The sequence below is a fragment of the Simochromis diagramma genome, unplaced genomic scaffold (assembly GCF_900408965.1).
Source record: "Simochromis diagramma unplaced genomic scaffold, fSimDia1.1 OVJJ01000131.1, whole genome shotgun sequence".
Classification (NCBI taxonomy): Eukaryota; Metazoa; Chordata; class Actinopteri; order Cichliformes; family Cichlidae; genus Simochromis; species Simochromis diagramma.
The window spans coordinates 481,158-496,123 of record NW_024387200.1 but is presented as its reverse complement, the minus strand read 5'-3'; the positions used below and the strand labels follow the sequence as shown (position 1 = coordinate 496,123).

The 14,966-nt window shown below is 39.3% G+C and overlaps 1 protein-coding gene and 1 long non-coding RNA gene across 4 annotated transcripts in view; one reads left to right on the top strand and one right to left on the bottom strand.

The window, feature by feature from the left end:
• Nucleotides 1–320: 320 nt before the first annotated feature.
• On the bottom strand, nucleotides 321–7,428 carry LOC120745452. The gene is made up of 2 exons (XR_005698638.1): nucleotides 7,386–7,428; nucleotides 321–6,421 (listed from the first exon to the last, which is right to left on the bottom strand). It is a non-coding gene; the product is annotated as an uncharacterized LOC120745452 (long non-coding RNA).
• Nucleotides 4,640–14,966, top strand: part of LOC120745451 (spermatid perinuclear RNA-binding protein-like) — a 94,787-nt gene continuing 84,460 nt past the window's right edge. For 2 of the 3 annotated variants that reach the window (XM_040050315.1, XM_040050317.1), the window contains exon 1: nucleotides 4,640–4,918. The gene's annotated coding sequence lies outside the window, so the exon portion shown is untranslated. The other variant, XM_040050316.1, reaches the window with a different exon arrangement.

Here is a 14,966-nt window from a genome sequence, read left to right as displayed (position 1 = left end):
TGCTGTGAATCTTCACACAAATTCCACTGTCCCTCTCTTTTATTTAAATGAGCCCCACATAACAGGATTCAGCAGGGAAAAAAGAAGCGTTCTTGAATTTCATCAGTTACAGGACAGACTGTCCTCGTGTCCCTGAAACAAACATTTCATGGTACGTGCAGCCATTTGTAACAGTGCACAGGTTCTCTGAGGTCAGCGAGGGGTAACAAGCAAAGACCATCATGCACAAAATCCAGACTGTCCTCATTTAGGTGAAGTGGGAAAGCACCTCCTTTGCCAGTGCACATCAATTTACTTTTTGTATTTATTTTATTTGTTTCTGTAGTAGTAATAGTATAAGTAGTGTATTCATCTGCAGATGTCCAGGTATCATAGGCTGAAAGGCAGCATACACCCAGGAAAGCTTTTGAGTCCATCACAGTGCAAAAACAGCGAGCCAGACAACCACACACTCACATCCACACTTACAGCCAATTTAGACTCAACAGTTAACCTGAAAGGCCCATGTGGTCATTTCTATGGGGAAAACTAACATGGCTGATTACACCTTCTGCCAGGCACTAATGAAAAGTGGAAAAAGGGTAAAGGAGAACACGCATGGGTGCACCTGACAACCAGGTTCAAACCCAGAACCCTTTCTTGTTTTTTTAAAAGGATATGATCTAATAGCACTTCCTACCGGTATGCAATTTACAGCCTTTTGGTGACTTCAATATTTCATTGGCACAATTGTGAGTGCTGTTGTCTGTCTGGTTGTACTAATTACTGTTGTTTCTGTGGTGTTTGCTGTATGCACCTTAATCCATCTCTCACTTACTTGTAGCCTACAGTATACTCTATGTATAGAAGAATAGCAACAAAGTTGAGTTTATCGCCATCTGTGCTGCAGCAAAATAACTTATGTTTAAAAGAGATTTAAAAATACTTAAACACAAGCAGAGGTGTATTTAGAAGATAAGTTTAAACAGAAAGCCAGATAGTTAAGTCAAATAAAATCAAGGTTAAGTTAAAGTAAAGTGCAAAAAAGGGCAAATACCGGTAGGTGAATGTTAACATAAATAAATTAAATGAAGGAATAAAAGCAATAGAAGATTAAAACGTCAGTGTGCACGCTTCTTCAGGTTGTTTTACAAGTAGATGGTCCTGATGCCAAAACTGCAGTCACCTTTAGATCTAAGGTACACTCGCGCTATCTTCACTTTAAAACTACAAATACACCCAGTGTCCATGAGGCTGATGTGTTTTATAACCCCTCAGTAGAAACCCAGTTTAAATCTGAAACGTGAGAGTTAGTATTTTAGTCCAGACCAGCTGTGGAGAATAATCATGCAGGCACTCATATTTACCTCTTAGCATGACTTAAAAATCAAGTGAAAACACATTTCAGATAGGCTCACATTCCTTGTGTGATTTCAACCTTCACGTGTGGGTGTCTTCACATCGCCATGACTTTGTTTGGCAATGCTGGTTCTAGAATTGCTCTCATGCCATATTTGACTGGCAGTGCCAATGGTTTCTGCTCTGCTAATCTCTTTTTGCTGTTCTTGTTCGTCACTTGTATTATTTTCAATGTAGAACCAAGCCTTTACTTGCATAAATGCATGCAAGCCTATTGCCCAGACACTCACCTAGACCTAACAAACAAAAACAGGGTTTTGATGGTTTTATGTGGATGTGATCTTAGTTCTCAGCCATGAACAGCAAGAAGGGCCCCAGAGAAGAGAAGAGGTGAAACTAGGATACGAATTCTGCAATGCAGCCTGAGGCCAGACTCAGATGGGTTTTGAAAGATTACAGTAAAATCTTAAGATTCACTCTAAAATGAACAAAAAGTTAGGAACTGGGTGAGGCGATGATGCCACCTCACACACTTCCGACCAACAGCCAAGTTACTCCCTTCAGAGGGAGCCTGAGTAAAGAGAATCCTTCATGGTAGTGTGTGAATGTGTGTGTGAATGGGTGAATGACTGAATTTAGTGTAAAGTAAAGCGCTATACAAATACAGGCCATTTACCTTTTTTTTTTTTTTTAGAATGGAGGGAATTATGGAAGTCAAGGCTCCAGAAAATAAGAGGCTCAACTGAACGAATGGTTTATTTAATGGCACTAATTTTGTAGTAAATGTTATAAATTGGATGTGTTTTTAAATTTTGAATTCATGTCTTTGAAAGCTGGTTGTCAGTTGGTGGGCATATGAACTGTACAGCTGTGTCACATTTTCTGTGGATAATTCAGCAGCAAAGTGATTCACACTAACTGGTAAGTGCACTGAGTGACTTTGTTGTGGGCCGAAGTCAAATTAGCTTTGAGAATATCGCGTTACAACCAGCCAGACTAGAGGTGCACGCCGGCCGCCGCAGAGGTCTGAGTGGTTGTTTTGCAGCAGCCTGCTATTGACTGGGCACAGCTTAAGAGTAAACAGTGCACCAAAGCACGGTGTGCAATGTCACGGCAGTTTTCAAATTAGAGGCTGCAGATGGAACATTTAAACAGTTGAATGGGAGGGCTTGCATGCACAGTAAGAATAGCTATGGACGATCATCCATTAATCTTCACCCAGCAGAGGCTAGCCTCCTGATGTAGCTACATTAAAGTTGTAATTTTGAGCTCTATTTTTAGTACAGCTGTGCCCAGAGAGTCCCTGAAAGTCCTTGGCTTGTGTTATCTAATCTGCAGGGAACTTACCTCCCCCTCAGCCTTTACACCTCAGCCTGAGTAAGCTGCACATCTCACAGAAAATCTTATCAACACTGCATCTAAAATGCAGAAAAGTACAGATTTACAAGCACAGTTTGCTTTGCTATATAGTGTACAGCACATTTAAGCCCAACAGTAGAAGCTCTTTTAGGCTCAAATTAAACCTGTATAGCCGAGTGAAAATCATGAAAATGCGTGCATGGTTGGTTGCAAATAGACAGAAGTTGCAGCACATAGATACAGTATCTGACTCAATCGAAATACCTGTGAACCCGCAGCATAACTGATCTATGAACTATGCCAAGGTGCTGCAGATGGCACACCAGCATCTTCCATAGCAGCTGTGTGAACGAGTGAATGAGAAACACACTGTAAATAACTTTGTTAAATAAGCATAATGCATCTACCGACCATTGTTTCTGTGTTATAAATGAAATTGAGTTGGATGAAGAAAAGAAAAAAAAAAAACCCCACATAAATAAACTGTAATCTGGAATAAAAATCAGATGGAATATTCAGTGTTCCCAGAGCACTGACTTTTCTATTATCAATAATCTTTATTATTCACCATTCATTACCAGCCATCACTAATGAGCAATAAAACAGCTTTTAGTTTTAGTACTAATTTCTATCAATCAGATATTTTTCTGTGTATTACTGACTGAGAGTGAAACTGTCAAGAAGCTTTAGCTTTTGTAGCCTAGACATACACAACAAAGCACATAAATATAGACTGCCTGAGCATCGTGCTGATTAGACACATTCAGTTTTTCCTAAATTTAAGAGTTAATAGGGACCAAGTGTGTGAGAAATTGATATGTTTAATCTGATTCATTTTAGATTATCTCAGAATATTTTAAGTTATACCTTTCTTTTCCAAGAGTCTGGGTTAACCACCAGGCACCTATTGAAACTCAATAAAATGCTAGATTTTAGGGAAAAATAAACTGTATTTGAAAATATTTTATATGCTATATCAAATATATGATAGTCATGGTAACTGGTGGGTGCAGACTTACAGTGTCTCTCTGATAGAATAGCATTAGCTTTTATGCAGTTTTCTGTGTGTTCATAACTTGAGAAAAACTCCAAACTGAATTATAGATGAAAAACAACTTGCAAAAAATAAGCAAATTTCTGATTTAATTTTAATCCAGTTCCATTCTTTCAGCAACATTTTTCCACTCAAAAGGTCCTTAAAGGATACAAAAGAAAATTCTACTGGAACCAGTCCCTGAGGATTTTATCAGAATGGACCTGGTGGGTTGTATGATATAGGATCTTAACCTATATAATTTTAATATATTTAATCATCTTATAATTTCTACAGAATCATGGAGGAATTTAGTGTGCATCTCATTCTGCCAGATTATCCCTTGGGATTAAGTGGAATAGGTGTTGAAAAAGGGGACAAAGATAATTAAAGAATTAGTGTAATTATTAAAAAAGAAACAAGCCCACATTCTCATATGTTTTTACATTTTGGAAATATAATATAATAATATAACTACAGAATTTTAAATGTGCACCTTTTAGACTTTTAACAGATTTAATGCTACCCCCTTTTGTTAAAATTATGACTGCTTTGCAGGTTAAAATATTATATAGGGGAAAAAAGACTGGTCCCAACAAACAGATTTTTATGCCAAAATGTTTGTTTGTTTTGTTTTGCTTTGCTTTTTAAAAACTTTTTTAATGGGGGATTGCAGCTTTTATATTGCCTGGTCCTATTGATCTGAAAATGTAAGACTGCTTCCATAGGCAGAAAAGGACAGAATGTAAGAATATTGCTTGAATTCTTGAATGTCACTAAATCTGAAAGCTGTACTGTACTCTAAAGATAGTGTGACCAGGGCACAAACCCCATTTATAGAGACAAACTGGACTGCAACTGCTCATTAGACGATCTCTGTTTTTGCAGTAGCGATCGTCGTGCGCATGCGCGGCGTCAGTCTCCACTCTCTCTCCCTGCGCTGAGCGCTGACAGGCAGCAGGCTGGCCGGAGACCGTTGGTGCTGCTGCCGTTGTTGTTGTTGCTGCTTCCGCCGCCACCGGCTTCACTCCACGTTGTGAGCTTCCGTCCGGATACAAAGTGACGCCGGAGCGGGACTTACATTCAGTTAAAGGACAGAAACAACAGCAGCAAAGTGTTTTCGGAGGCTTTGGACTCGCTGACCGGCTGCGCTTTCTCCTCCCGGTCGTCCGCGGACAGTGGTTTGAGGTAAGTGTCCGCTTTTTGTGACAGTTTTTGGGATGAGCGGTCGGCTGCTGCCCTGCGGGTGCCTGGTTTAACTTCAGACCGGCTTTAGCTCAGCTTCAGGACTCCGTGTTTTGTTTGAACGTGTTTGAACCAACTGCTCGTTCACGAGACGGACAGTTTAACGGGAAGTTTTCCTCGCGCGTGGAGACCCGCGAACCGTCCTGAATGTGGCTTTTAAGAGAAAGCAAACTGTCAGCACTCCTCTACAGGGTATAAACCCTCTCCTGTAGGTAGCGTGTGTACTACCTGCTAGTAAATGCCAAATGAAGTTTTCGCTGGCGTTCATTTGTGGCTCTGACCAGCGGAGAAAGAGCACCTGTTTGTTGGAGTATTTGAGGAGGACAGGTAGGCCCGCATAGCGCAGATGCACCTACACCCTGCATGATTTATCACACATTACCCTGCAGGTTTCCACTGAACAGCATCAGTACTTTGCAGCCTTGTTAACGCTGCATGTTTAGTCTGCCGCACTGCCTCATAGTAATGCTGTAAATATCAGGCACTCCATCTGCTAAAGGCTGAAATATGGATCTTTTGGACAAACAGCCTTAATATTCATGCTACTCTCAGAGGCGTGTCGGGGGGGGGGGGGTCATTGGGTGGTACTGGGCCCTCTTAGTGTAACAAACAAAAAACCCACATCAACAGGACAAACTAGGAAGTTTTCAGCAGGTGCGCATTTATTTACCACCCACATCAGAGGAGAAAACCTTTGCTTTCCATTGAATGTGCTTCCTTGTCAGGAGAACAGACTGTTACGTACATGTTGTAGCTGTGCAGTGTCACCAGGGGGCAGTGTCAGAAATGTGTGGACCAGGTCTGTGGGCTACTCAAGCTTGTGTTTATGTGGTTGCTGTGTCTTTGTAGCTATTGCTGTTCAGTGCATGACTGTTTCTCAATACCGAAGTACGCAAGTTTGTACTTGTGTACTTTGCTAGTACTTCCAGAGGACAAGTGGAATGGCAGTGTATCTGATCACATGACATCTCAGCTCAGCCCACCTCATCTCCATGTTTTTACTCCCATCCATCCATCCATCCATCCATTCTCTTCCGCGTATCCTTTTTAGGGTAGCGGGAGGGCTGGAGCCTATTCCCCCCACCTTGGCTATGTTTTTACGCCCATTTCCCCTTAATTTCACAGATTAATATTTACGGTGGAAATTGCCCATGATACGCTTAATTACTAGATTTCTTTGAAGAAGAACAATAAGCATAAAAAAGCCATCAAGGTGAAATAATATAGAAAGATTTAGAAAATAGCTTAATTTAGAAAAATTGCAGTAAACACTTGTCGTTGGCTGTAGCTCAGGAGGTGAAGCAGGTCATCTACTAATCGCATGGTTGGTGGTTTGATCCCTGGTTACTCCAAGTTGGCATGCCAAATATCCTTGGGTAGGATGCTAACCCAAAGTTGCTTTCCGATGCATCCATTCGAATGTGAATGTTAGATAGAAAGCACTCACTAAGAAAAAGCATAGAAGAAAGTGTGAATGGGTGAATGAGGCGACTGTTCTTTAGATCTTAAAACAAGACTAATATGATAGTAGTCAGCACCTCTAGACTTAAAATGTAATTTATATGGCACATGTATGCACATGTTACTGAAATGGGAAGTGGACTGGTTGTTATATGGCACTTTTCTACTCTGAGCACTCAGAGCAACCTCACTGCTTTTAGTCTTCATGATTATTATTATTAGTGATTCATATGATCTGTTTCACACTGTTTATTGAACAAAGACAAACTGTCCAGATGCTAGAATGATTTCATTTTTATTCTAGTAGACTCTCACAACTTACAACAGACAGCTGGCGTTTAGAATAGAGTTGAGTAAATATTAAAAACATAATTTGATCATTTATGGTTTATCGTTTCATAGCTTGACATCTGTCTCCATGAACAACATAAACATGCTGGCCCAGATGTTTCTGCTTCCAGAGAAAAGGCTCATACTTTCCTCCTGGATTAAAATATTTTTAATGTTCGTTTTAATTCAGGAAAAGCTGCCGTTACAATAAGTACAGCACATTTCTACTTTAGGGAACAAACCAATTTTCTCAGAAACAAGTAAAACACTGAAATAAACCAAACATCAACAGTTAGAAATAATATGAGTGAATTATATCTAGTGTTTAACTTTCACTGAGTGGCGAAAGGGTTTTGAAAATGATGTGCCAGGACTCAGATTTTCTGCCAGGTATAATGATCCTTAAATGAGTGGTCAGCTGACAGCTAGTGGGGCAGCTGGCCATTAGACCAGCAGAAATGGATATCTACAAAAACATCGGAGCACTTTTGCAAGCAGGAAATGTCTTGCTGATAAATCAAACAGATATTTGAAGTTTACAAATCTGCATTCATGCCTAAAAACATTTTAAAAGTTTGTTTAATTCATCAAAGACAGTAATATTTTAAATTTTACTTACAGTTTTGACCGCTGTCCTCCACTATTGCCGCTTTTGAGTTTCAGATGAAATGCATTCTGGGGTACTTGGCTGCACCAAGCACACACAAAAGTGGAATATTTCACAATATCATTGCTATCGCAATGCCATGTGTTTACATGTCCAAGTCCACACAACAACAAGACGAGCCTCAGCAAGACTCGGAGCTGGAGGCAAATCTCAGCCTCTGATAAAGATTTAGTACCTTCAGCAAACTCCACCAAAGCACAGTGCTTTGGAAGATATTCAAAAAACCGTTCTGCAGCCCAAAAGTAAACAATATGATGGAAATTACTGATATGGTTATGTGGTGGAAAAGACTTGAACAGAAAAATAAAACATTCAAGGTAAAAAAACAAAAACAAAAAACATTCTGTTTTATTTTGTGGCAGTGTTTTGCAGCGCTTCTCAAGTTATAAAGTTAAATTACTCTAGTTGTTGTTAGTGTTACAGTTATTTTATACTTAAAAGACTGCATAAAATGTCCTGGGAAAACATTCCTACTACTACCAGCAGTTTGGTCTATAAAATGACAAAGTGGCCTGTCCAACACAAGCATACAATGTACTATAGTGAGTTTTAAGGTAGGGCTGCTCGATTATGGCAAAAATGATAATCACGATTATTTTCACTGAAATTGAGATCTCGATTATTTGACGATATTTATTTAACAATAACAATGTATTGAATAATGGCTTTAAAGATTGTCAAAAAATAATATAAAATAGTGTGCAAATACTGATAACAGTGCAAATGTTTGCAATACAGGGAGTGCAGAATTATTAGGCAAGTTGTATTTTTGAGGAATAATTTTATTATTGAACAACAACCATGTTCTCAATGAACCCAAAAAACTCATTAATATCAAAGCTGAATGTTTTTGGAAGTAGTTTGTAGTTTGTTTTTAGTTTTAGCTATTTTAGGGGGATATCTGTGTGTGCAGGTGACTATTACTGTGCATAATTATTAGGCAACTTAACAAAAAACAAATGTATACCCATTTCAATTATTTATTTTTACCAGTGAAACCAATATAACATCTCCACATTCACAAATATACATTTCTGACATTCAAAAACAAAGCAAAAACAAATCAGCGACCAATATAGCCACCTTTCTTTGCAAGGACACTCAAAAGCCTGCCATCCATGGATCCTGTCAGTGTTTTGATCTGTTCACCATCAACATTGCGTGCAGCAGCAACCACAGCCTCCCAGACACTGTTCAGAGAGGTGTACTGTTTTCCCTCCTTGTAAATCTCACATTTGATGATGGACCACAGGTTCTCAATGGGGTCCAGATCAGGTGAACAAGGAGGCCATGTCATTAGTTTTTCTTCTTTTATACCCTTTCTTGCCAGCCACGCTGTGGAGTACTTGGACGCGTGTGATGGAGCATTGTCCTGCATGAAAATCATGTTTTTCTTGAAGGATGCAGACTTCTTCCTGTACCACTGCTTGAAGAAGGTGTCTTCCAGAAACTGGCAGTAGGACTGGGAGTTGAGCTCGACTCCATCCTCAACCCGAAAAGGCCCCACAAGCTCATCTTTGATGATACCAGCCCAAACCAGTACTCCACCTCCACCTTGCTGGCGTCTGAGTCGGACTGGAGCTCTCTGCCCTTTACCAATCCAGCCACGGGCCCATCCATCTGGCCCATCAAGACTCACTCTCATTTCATCAGTCCATAAAACCTTAGAAAAACCAGTCTTGAGATATTTCTTGGCCCAGTCTTGACGTTTCAGCTTGTGTGTCTTGTTCAGTGGTGGTCGTCTTTCAGCCTTTCTTACCTTGGCCATGTCTCTGAGTATTGCACACCTTGTGCTTTTGGGCACTCCAGTGATGTTGCAGCTCTGAAATATGGCCAAACTGGTGGCAAGTGGCATCTTGGCAGCTGCACGCTTGACTTTTCTCAGTTCATGGGCAGTTATTTTGCGCCTTGGTTTTTCCACACGCTTCTTGCGACCCTGTTGACTATTTTGAATGAAACGCTTGATTGTTCGATGATCACGCTTCAGAAGCTTTGCAATTTTGAGACTGCTGCATCCCTCTGCAAGATATCTCACTATTTTTGACTTTTCTGAGCCTGTCAAGTCCTTCTTTTGACCCATTTTGCCAAAGGAAAGGACGTTGCCTAATAATTATGCACACCTGATATAGGGTGTTGATGTCATTAGACCACACCCCTTCTCATTACAGAGATGCACATCACCTAATATGCTTAATTGGTAGTAGGCTTTCGAGCCTATACAGCTTGGAGTAAGACAACATGCATGAAGAGGATGATGTGGACAAAATACTCATTTGCCTAATAATTCTGCACTCCCTGTATAAAGAATAAATGAAAAATGTAAACATCTATGTTTAGTGAACTTTGCAGTGTTGCTCTGTGGTGCAGCTACGACACTGTAGTTTACACACTGTGTCTACTTGATCCACGTCTGGCTCCGCGAACCCATAATGTTTCCACACCACTGAAGTTTTTTTTTACCTCTCTTTTCAACCAACGGCAGTCACTCTCTTCCAAATAACTTCTGCTTAGCTTTCTGAGCTTCCCTCGGGTCCTCTTAATTGTTGTGATGCGTATTCGAAATGCAGAGGGGTGCGCTCGATTTGCCACGCGGAATAGCGCGAGAGTAAAGCACGAGGGAGGTGCTAATAATCGGCTCAGTCATTTTTAATGATCGTTGAAAGCCCAGATCGTAATTTAGATTAAAATTCGATTAATTGAGCAGCCCTATTTTAAGGTTTGAATAACATATATGTAGGCAATGTGAAGATACACGGACATAAAATAAATCACCATAGTCCTGCTGCCATAAGAGTAAAAGCAACAAAGATCTTTCTCGTCTCAAAGGACTGATAATAATAAGTCAAATAATTTCATCATGGTTGTTGAGAATAAAGGCTCAGAGCTCTGCAGCTGTAATGAGGATGTTCAGGTTACAAGGAGAAGGACTGGGTGAGACTACACTGGCTGTGTAATCATTGCCATCGCCTTGTGGTCATTTGAACACACCCTGGACCATGTTTGTTTAATGAGGAAAAGATTTGACATGCGGAAAAGAGTTTATGTAGCCATTGTTTTTGAAATGTCTCAGTTAGGGAACTTTAGTTTGTTTATATTTTATTTAAAACTGATTTAAAAATTCATTAAAACCACAGGCATTCCTTAGAGAAAATGTCCTCATTTTTTTGGAAATCTGATGTGTCATGTTCAAATGCAAAATGAGAATTTTTCCTATTCAGACATTAATATTAATATGTACAATGTACCATTCATGCCTTGTAAATAATTCATTGTGTGTGTTAAATTGTGCCAGGCATCTTATAAGTGTTTAATTATTAATTGGAGGATTAATTCTTCGCACTATAAATAGCTGCAGCTGTGATTGTTGGTGTGTAAAAATGGTTGACGTGCCCGGCGTTTTTGGCGAACCTTGCCATTAACCTTGTCGAGCGTTTACTAATGTTTCTTTCTTTACATCTGCCAAGGTATTTTTCCCTCCATTACTTTTTTCCCCATTTAGAAGTTTTTGTTCTATTCACAACCTGAAAAACCATAAAAAAACCCTCACATTTCTTCTCTCCGCTTTCTGCTGGTCTTTGTTGGTATTTTCATTTTTTTTTTTAACTTCTGGGGAAAAAAAAATATTTATAGGTGGAAATAGTGTGTGTGTGTGTGTGTGTGTGTGTGTGTGTGTGTGTGTGTGTGTGTGTGTGTGTGTGTGTGTGTGTGACACTACATGGCTATCTGCTGACTCCAAACACTGGCTCAGTCTGACTGGAAGAGACCTGGGCCATTTGCCAGTGATCATGTCTTAATCACATGTATAATTAGCCTGACAGTTGTTAAGTGTGTGCCCAATTTTAGACAGGATGCTACAAGATCATCATCAAAACAACAGATACCAGTATTGGGAGTATCTTTTGAATCTGCGAGGTTCAGTAGAGTTCTCAGGCAAACAATGCCAAGCAGCACCAAAGCTTTTGACAAAAGACATTTCACACAAAAAAGAATTGAATAAGGATTTGGATTTACCATGGCAGTAGTTGAAGCTTTGTGACATTTAGGTGTGAAATTAATTTTGGTTAATTGGCTGCATACAGGCAATTGGATATCAAGTAGGCTGAGCCGGTCAAACCTTTGGATAACAACTTTTATCTTTTTTTTTTTTTTTTTTTTTTTTTTTTTTTTTTTGTATGTTCATATTTCATGGGTTACTTGATGTTTTTTGTGTTAGTTACAGAAAAATACTAACTACTAAATACTAAAAATACTAACTGTTACTAATACTAATGTTTAGATTTGTATAGGGCTGAATGATTAAACAAATTATAGCAGTACTAAAAATGCCCTTTGTTTAAAAAGAGTGTAAATCATTCAGAAATTAACTAAAACTATCAACAGAATGTGAAGATGGCATCTTATGTATTGTGCTGCTTTGATGCTGGTTGAAGTTGAAATGGGGACCATTGCGAGAGGGGAGAAATTGAAACCTGGGGAACACAACAAGGTGGAGATAAAATGAGAAATCAAGACAAATCCAGTGTGTATTTATATCAGACATCACTACTTCTACTCTTCCCAGGAAATTAGACAAATTGATTCATTCTATTAAAATGCTTAATGAATGAAACTGCACATTATATTTATTTCAGTCTATGTAAACGGTGAAGTTGTAATTTGAATTTTAATTACATTCAGGGAATTTGTACAGTTTAGATTTGTGTCCTAGAAGAGACATTTAAACATTATTAAAACTGGTGTTGGCTCAAGGTTCGTGTAGAATTCATGTTATTATTGTAGACAGTTGACATATTTTGTTGGCTAGAAGAGCTGATATTCCATTTATCCAAGGTAGGGCCTGGCACTAGGAGACACAAGCTAGTGTCACAGACCCTGAGGCTTGTTCTCTTCCAGGTCTGAAAGAAGGGATCTTTTGATGTAAAGTGAATGTATTAACCAGTACACCAGGGAACCATCGCTTAATCAAACTGAGAAAAGTAAAGCAAAATAAAATATAAAAACACACTACATTTATATGCTAAAAATGGGTAATTGTAGCCTGTTCCTAGGTGGTTGCTAGGCAACATGATGGCATCATGATATCTGATATAGATACAAACCTTCAGGTTCCTAAGGTGTACCTGGTACAGGTAATCAAACAAACCCACAGACAGAGTTGTGGTCACATAGAGCAGAGCAGCGGGCAACACAGCAGCAAAGAATCATACAGGAATCTTCCAAAACTCCACCTTTAAACCTGAGAGAAATTATATTTTTAGATTAGTGGTGATGGTATTTTTTTTTTGCTTTGTCACCCAACCCTTTTCTTATTTTACGTCCACTAAGGAGTTTGACTTGGTTTGGTTTGTCTGGATTTTTCAAAAATATCTGTATGTTAGCAAGAACGCTTAAAGTTGTGTGTGGGTTATTTTGCCTGAGTTTGGGCTTTGCCCAACTTGTAAATTATTAACCTTTAGAGTCATCACCAAGGACTCTTGATTCTTGGTACATTTGTCATCACATCTTCACAAATGCATATCAAATTAAGATAAGAAAAATTCAAAATTCAGAGTTCACACCCACCCAAGAAAATAATCCGAGACTGAAGTCATGCACTGTGTGGAGTGAATTTTTAGCTGTGGGGGAGGCTTGGAGTCTTGGACCGCTCTTATAACAAGTGAATCAGAGTCATTGGATTCAGAGGCCAAAAATAAGCCTTTTTACCAGATGTAGAAGTAACTTAAAAAACCCTCATGCCTAATCTATGTTTAATTATATTACTCTGTCACATGTCTGTGCCAGATTGAACCAGCTGATTATGACTTAACAGTCACTTCTGAAGCTGCTGATGTTTTAAATGACAGTTTGAGGCTCAAATGAAAGCAAGTTGGTATGGAACAGCAACAGATCCTCTCCTCCTCAGGTTTTACTGCTTGAAAGGCAACAGGGAAGAGAAATTGGGATCTTCTGGCCCTTACCTCTGCTGTAATGGACAGTCAGCAGCTTAAAACATGGAAATATTAGTGTTTGGGAACAAAGAGGAGCTGAGCACTATTACTGCTCCCCTGCATTTGCATTCCGTGCATTTGCCTGAACCTGATAAATACACACACGCACACGTCACAGGTTCAGGTTTCAGATGGGGGGGTTGTACTAGGTGAGCAGAGCACTGCTCGAAGCAACTGGCTTCTCCAATCCCAAGGAAGGTAAATAGAAACGGTAACCAGAGCCTAACCTTGGAGCTCAGCCTCCTTGGGATGGGGTGCAGCTAAAAGTGTTGACGAGGATGCAACACTGCTCTTGTAAATGAGGATCAAGTGTGTGTGTGACATTTTGATTTCAATTAGAGTTGTCCTGTGCTGTATGTAAGGAATACACAAACAGTGAATACTAAGAGTTTATTTGAAGCTGTGGTGACCAGTGGTGCTGAGGTTGACTTCAGATCAGCACAAACTCATTGTGTCTGACATAAAAAACAAAACCATGCAGTGTTTATTTTTCCACCATAAGTATCATGAGCTTTAATTTTTTTTCCTTGATACTTTTATTAACTGAGAAGTTAACAGATTAGGATGGGACAAGTTGGTAACTGTTTTGAATGACTTCCTAGTTCTTATGTCAATCAAAAGAAGAGATGTTACATCACTGATATTTTTGTTGCACATTATGTAGAATTGCTATTGTAGTAAATCAAAGAAACCCATTGGCTTGGCTTCTCTGGCCTAACCACTCAGAAAAATCTCTTAGTCATTACCTGGACTTGTCACTTAAAGCATTAAATAACAGAGAACATTATCTATTATTAAAACTTTTTTTTCTCAAATGTAGTACTGCCAGTAAATCTCTTACTTATGTAGTGGTGAATGACGGGCCAATGACAGGCCATGATAACCTTGTTATGAAAAAGACTATAAAATGAACAATGATCTAGATTCATCTCGCTCAAATGAAATGAGGAATTCAGACTCCATGGGCGTAATCGATTGTTAAGGACAAAATACAGGTAAAAGTTAAAAATGCACGCCCTCCTTTCTTTTACAAAGTCATCCAGTGGACGGGATTGGACGTTTTTGGTGGACTGCATGCTGGACATCCCAGCTGTGCAGCTGTCTAAAATCACTTCACTGTCTTTTCCCAACGTGTCGGTTGTGACATTAGCTCTGGAGCACCATCACATGGTATGTTTTTTTTTTTTTTTTTTTTTTTTTTTTTTTTTTAGCTATCCCCAGCTGTTGTGGGTCACTTCAGGTTCTGCAGTACATGCAGGGGATGGCAGTGATGCTGTCCTTTTGATTTGCCCTCCCTGCAGTAGCACACAGTGTCTTTATAGCAGAGCTGCCTGCACTAAGTGAATATCTCAGGATGTTTTATATTCCCTGTTGATCTTCCATTTTCATGAATAACATATACTGAGCGTGCCTTTATTTTTTTAGCATGGAAAGGCTTTGAAAACACATTTAGATGATCACGGGAAGCTAAAGCTCTCCGTGGAAACCAGCCTCATGAAAGTATTTGCTGTTAGAAGATCTCAACTCAGACAGACCTGCCACACTT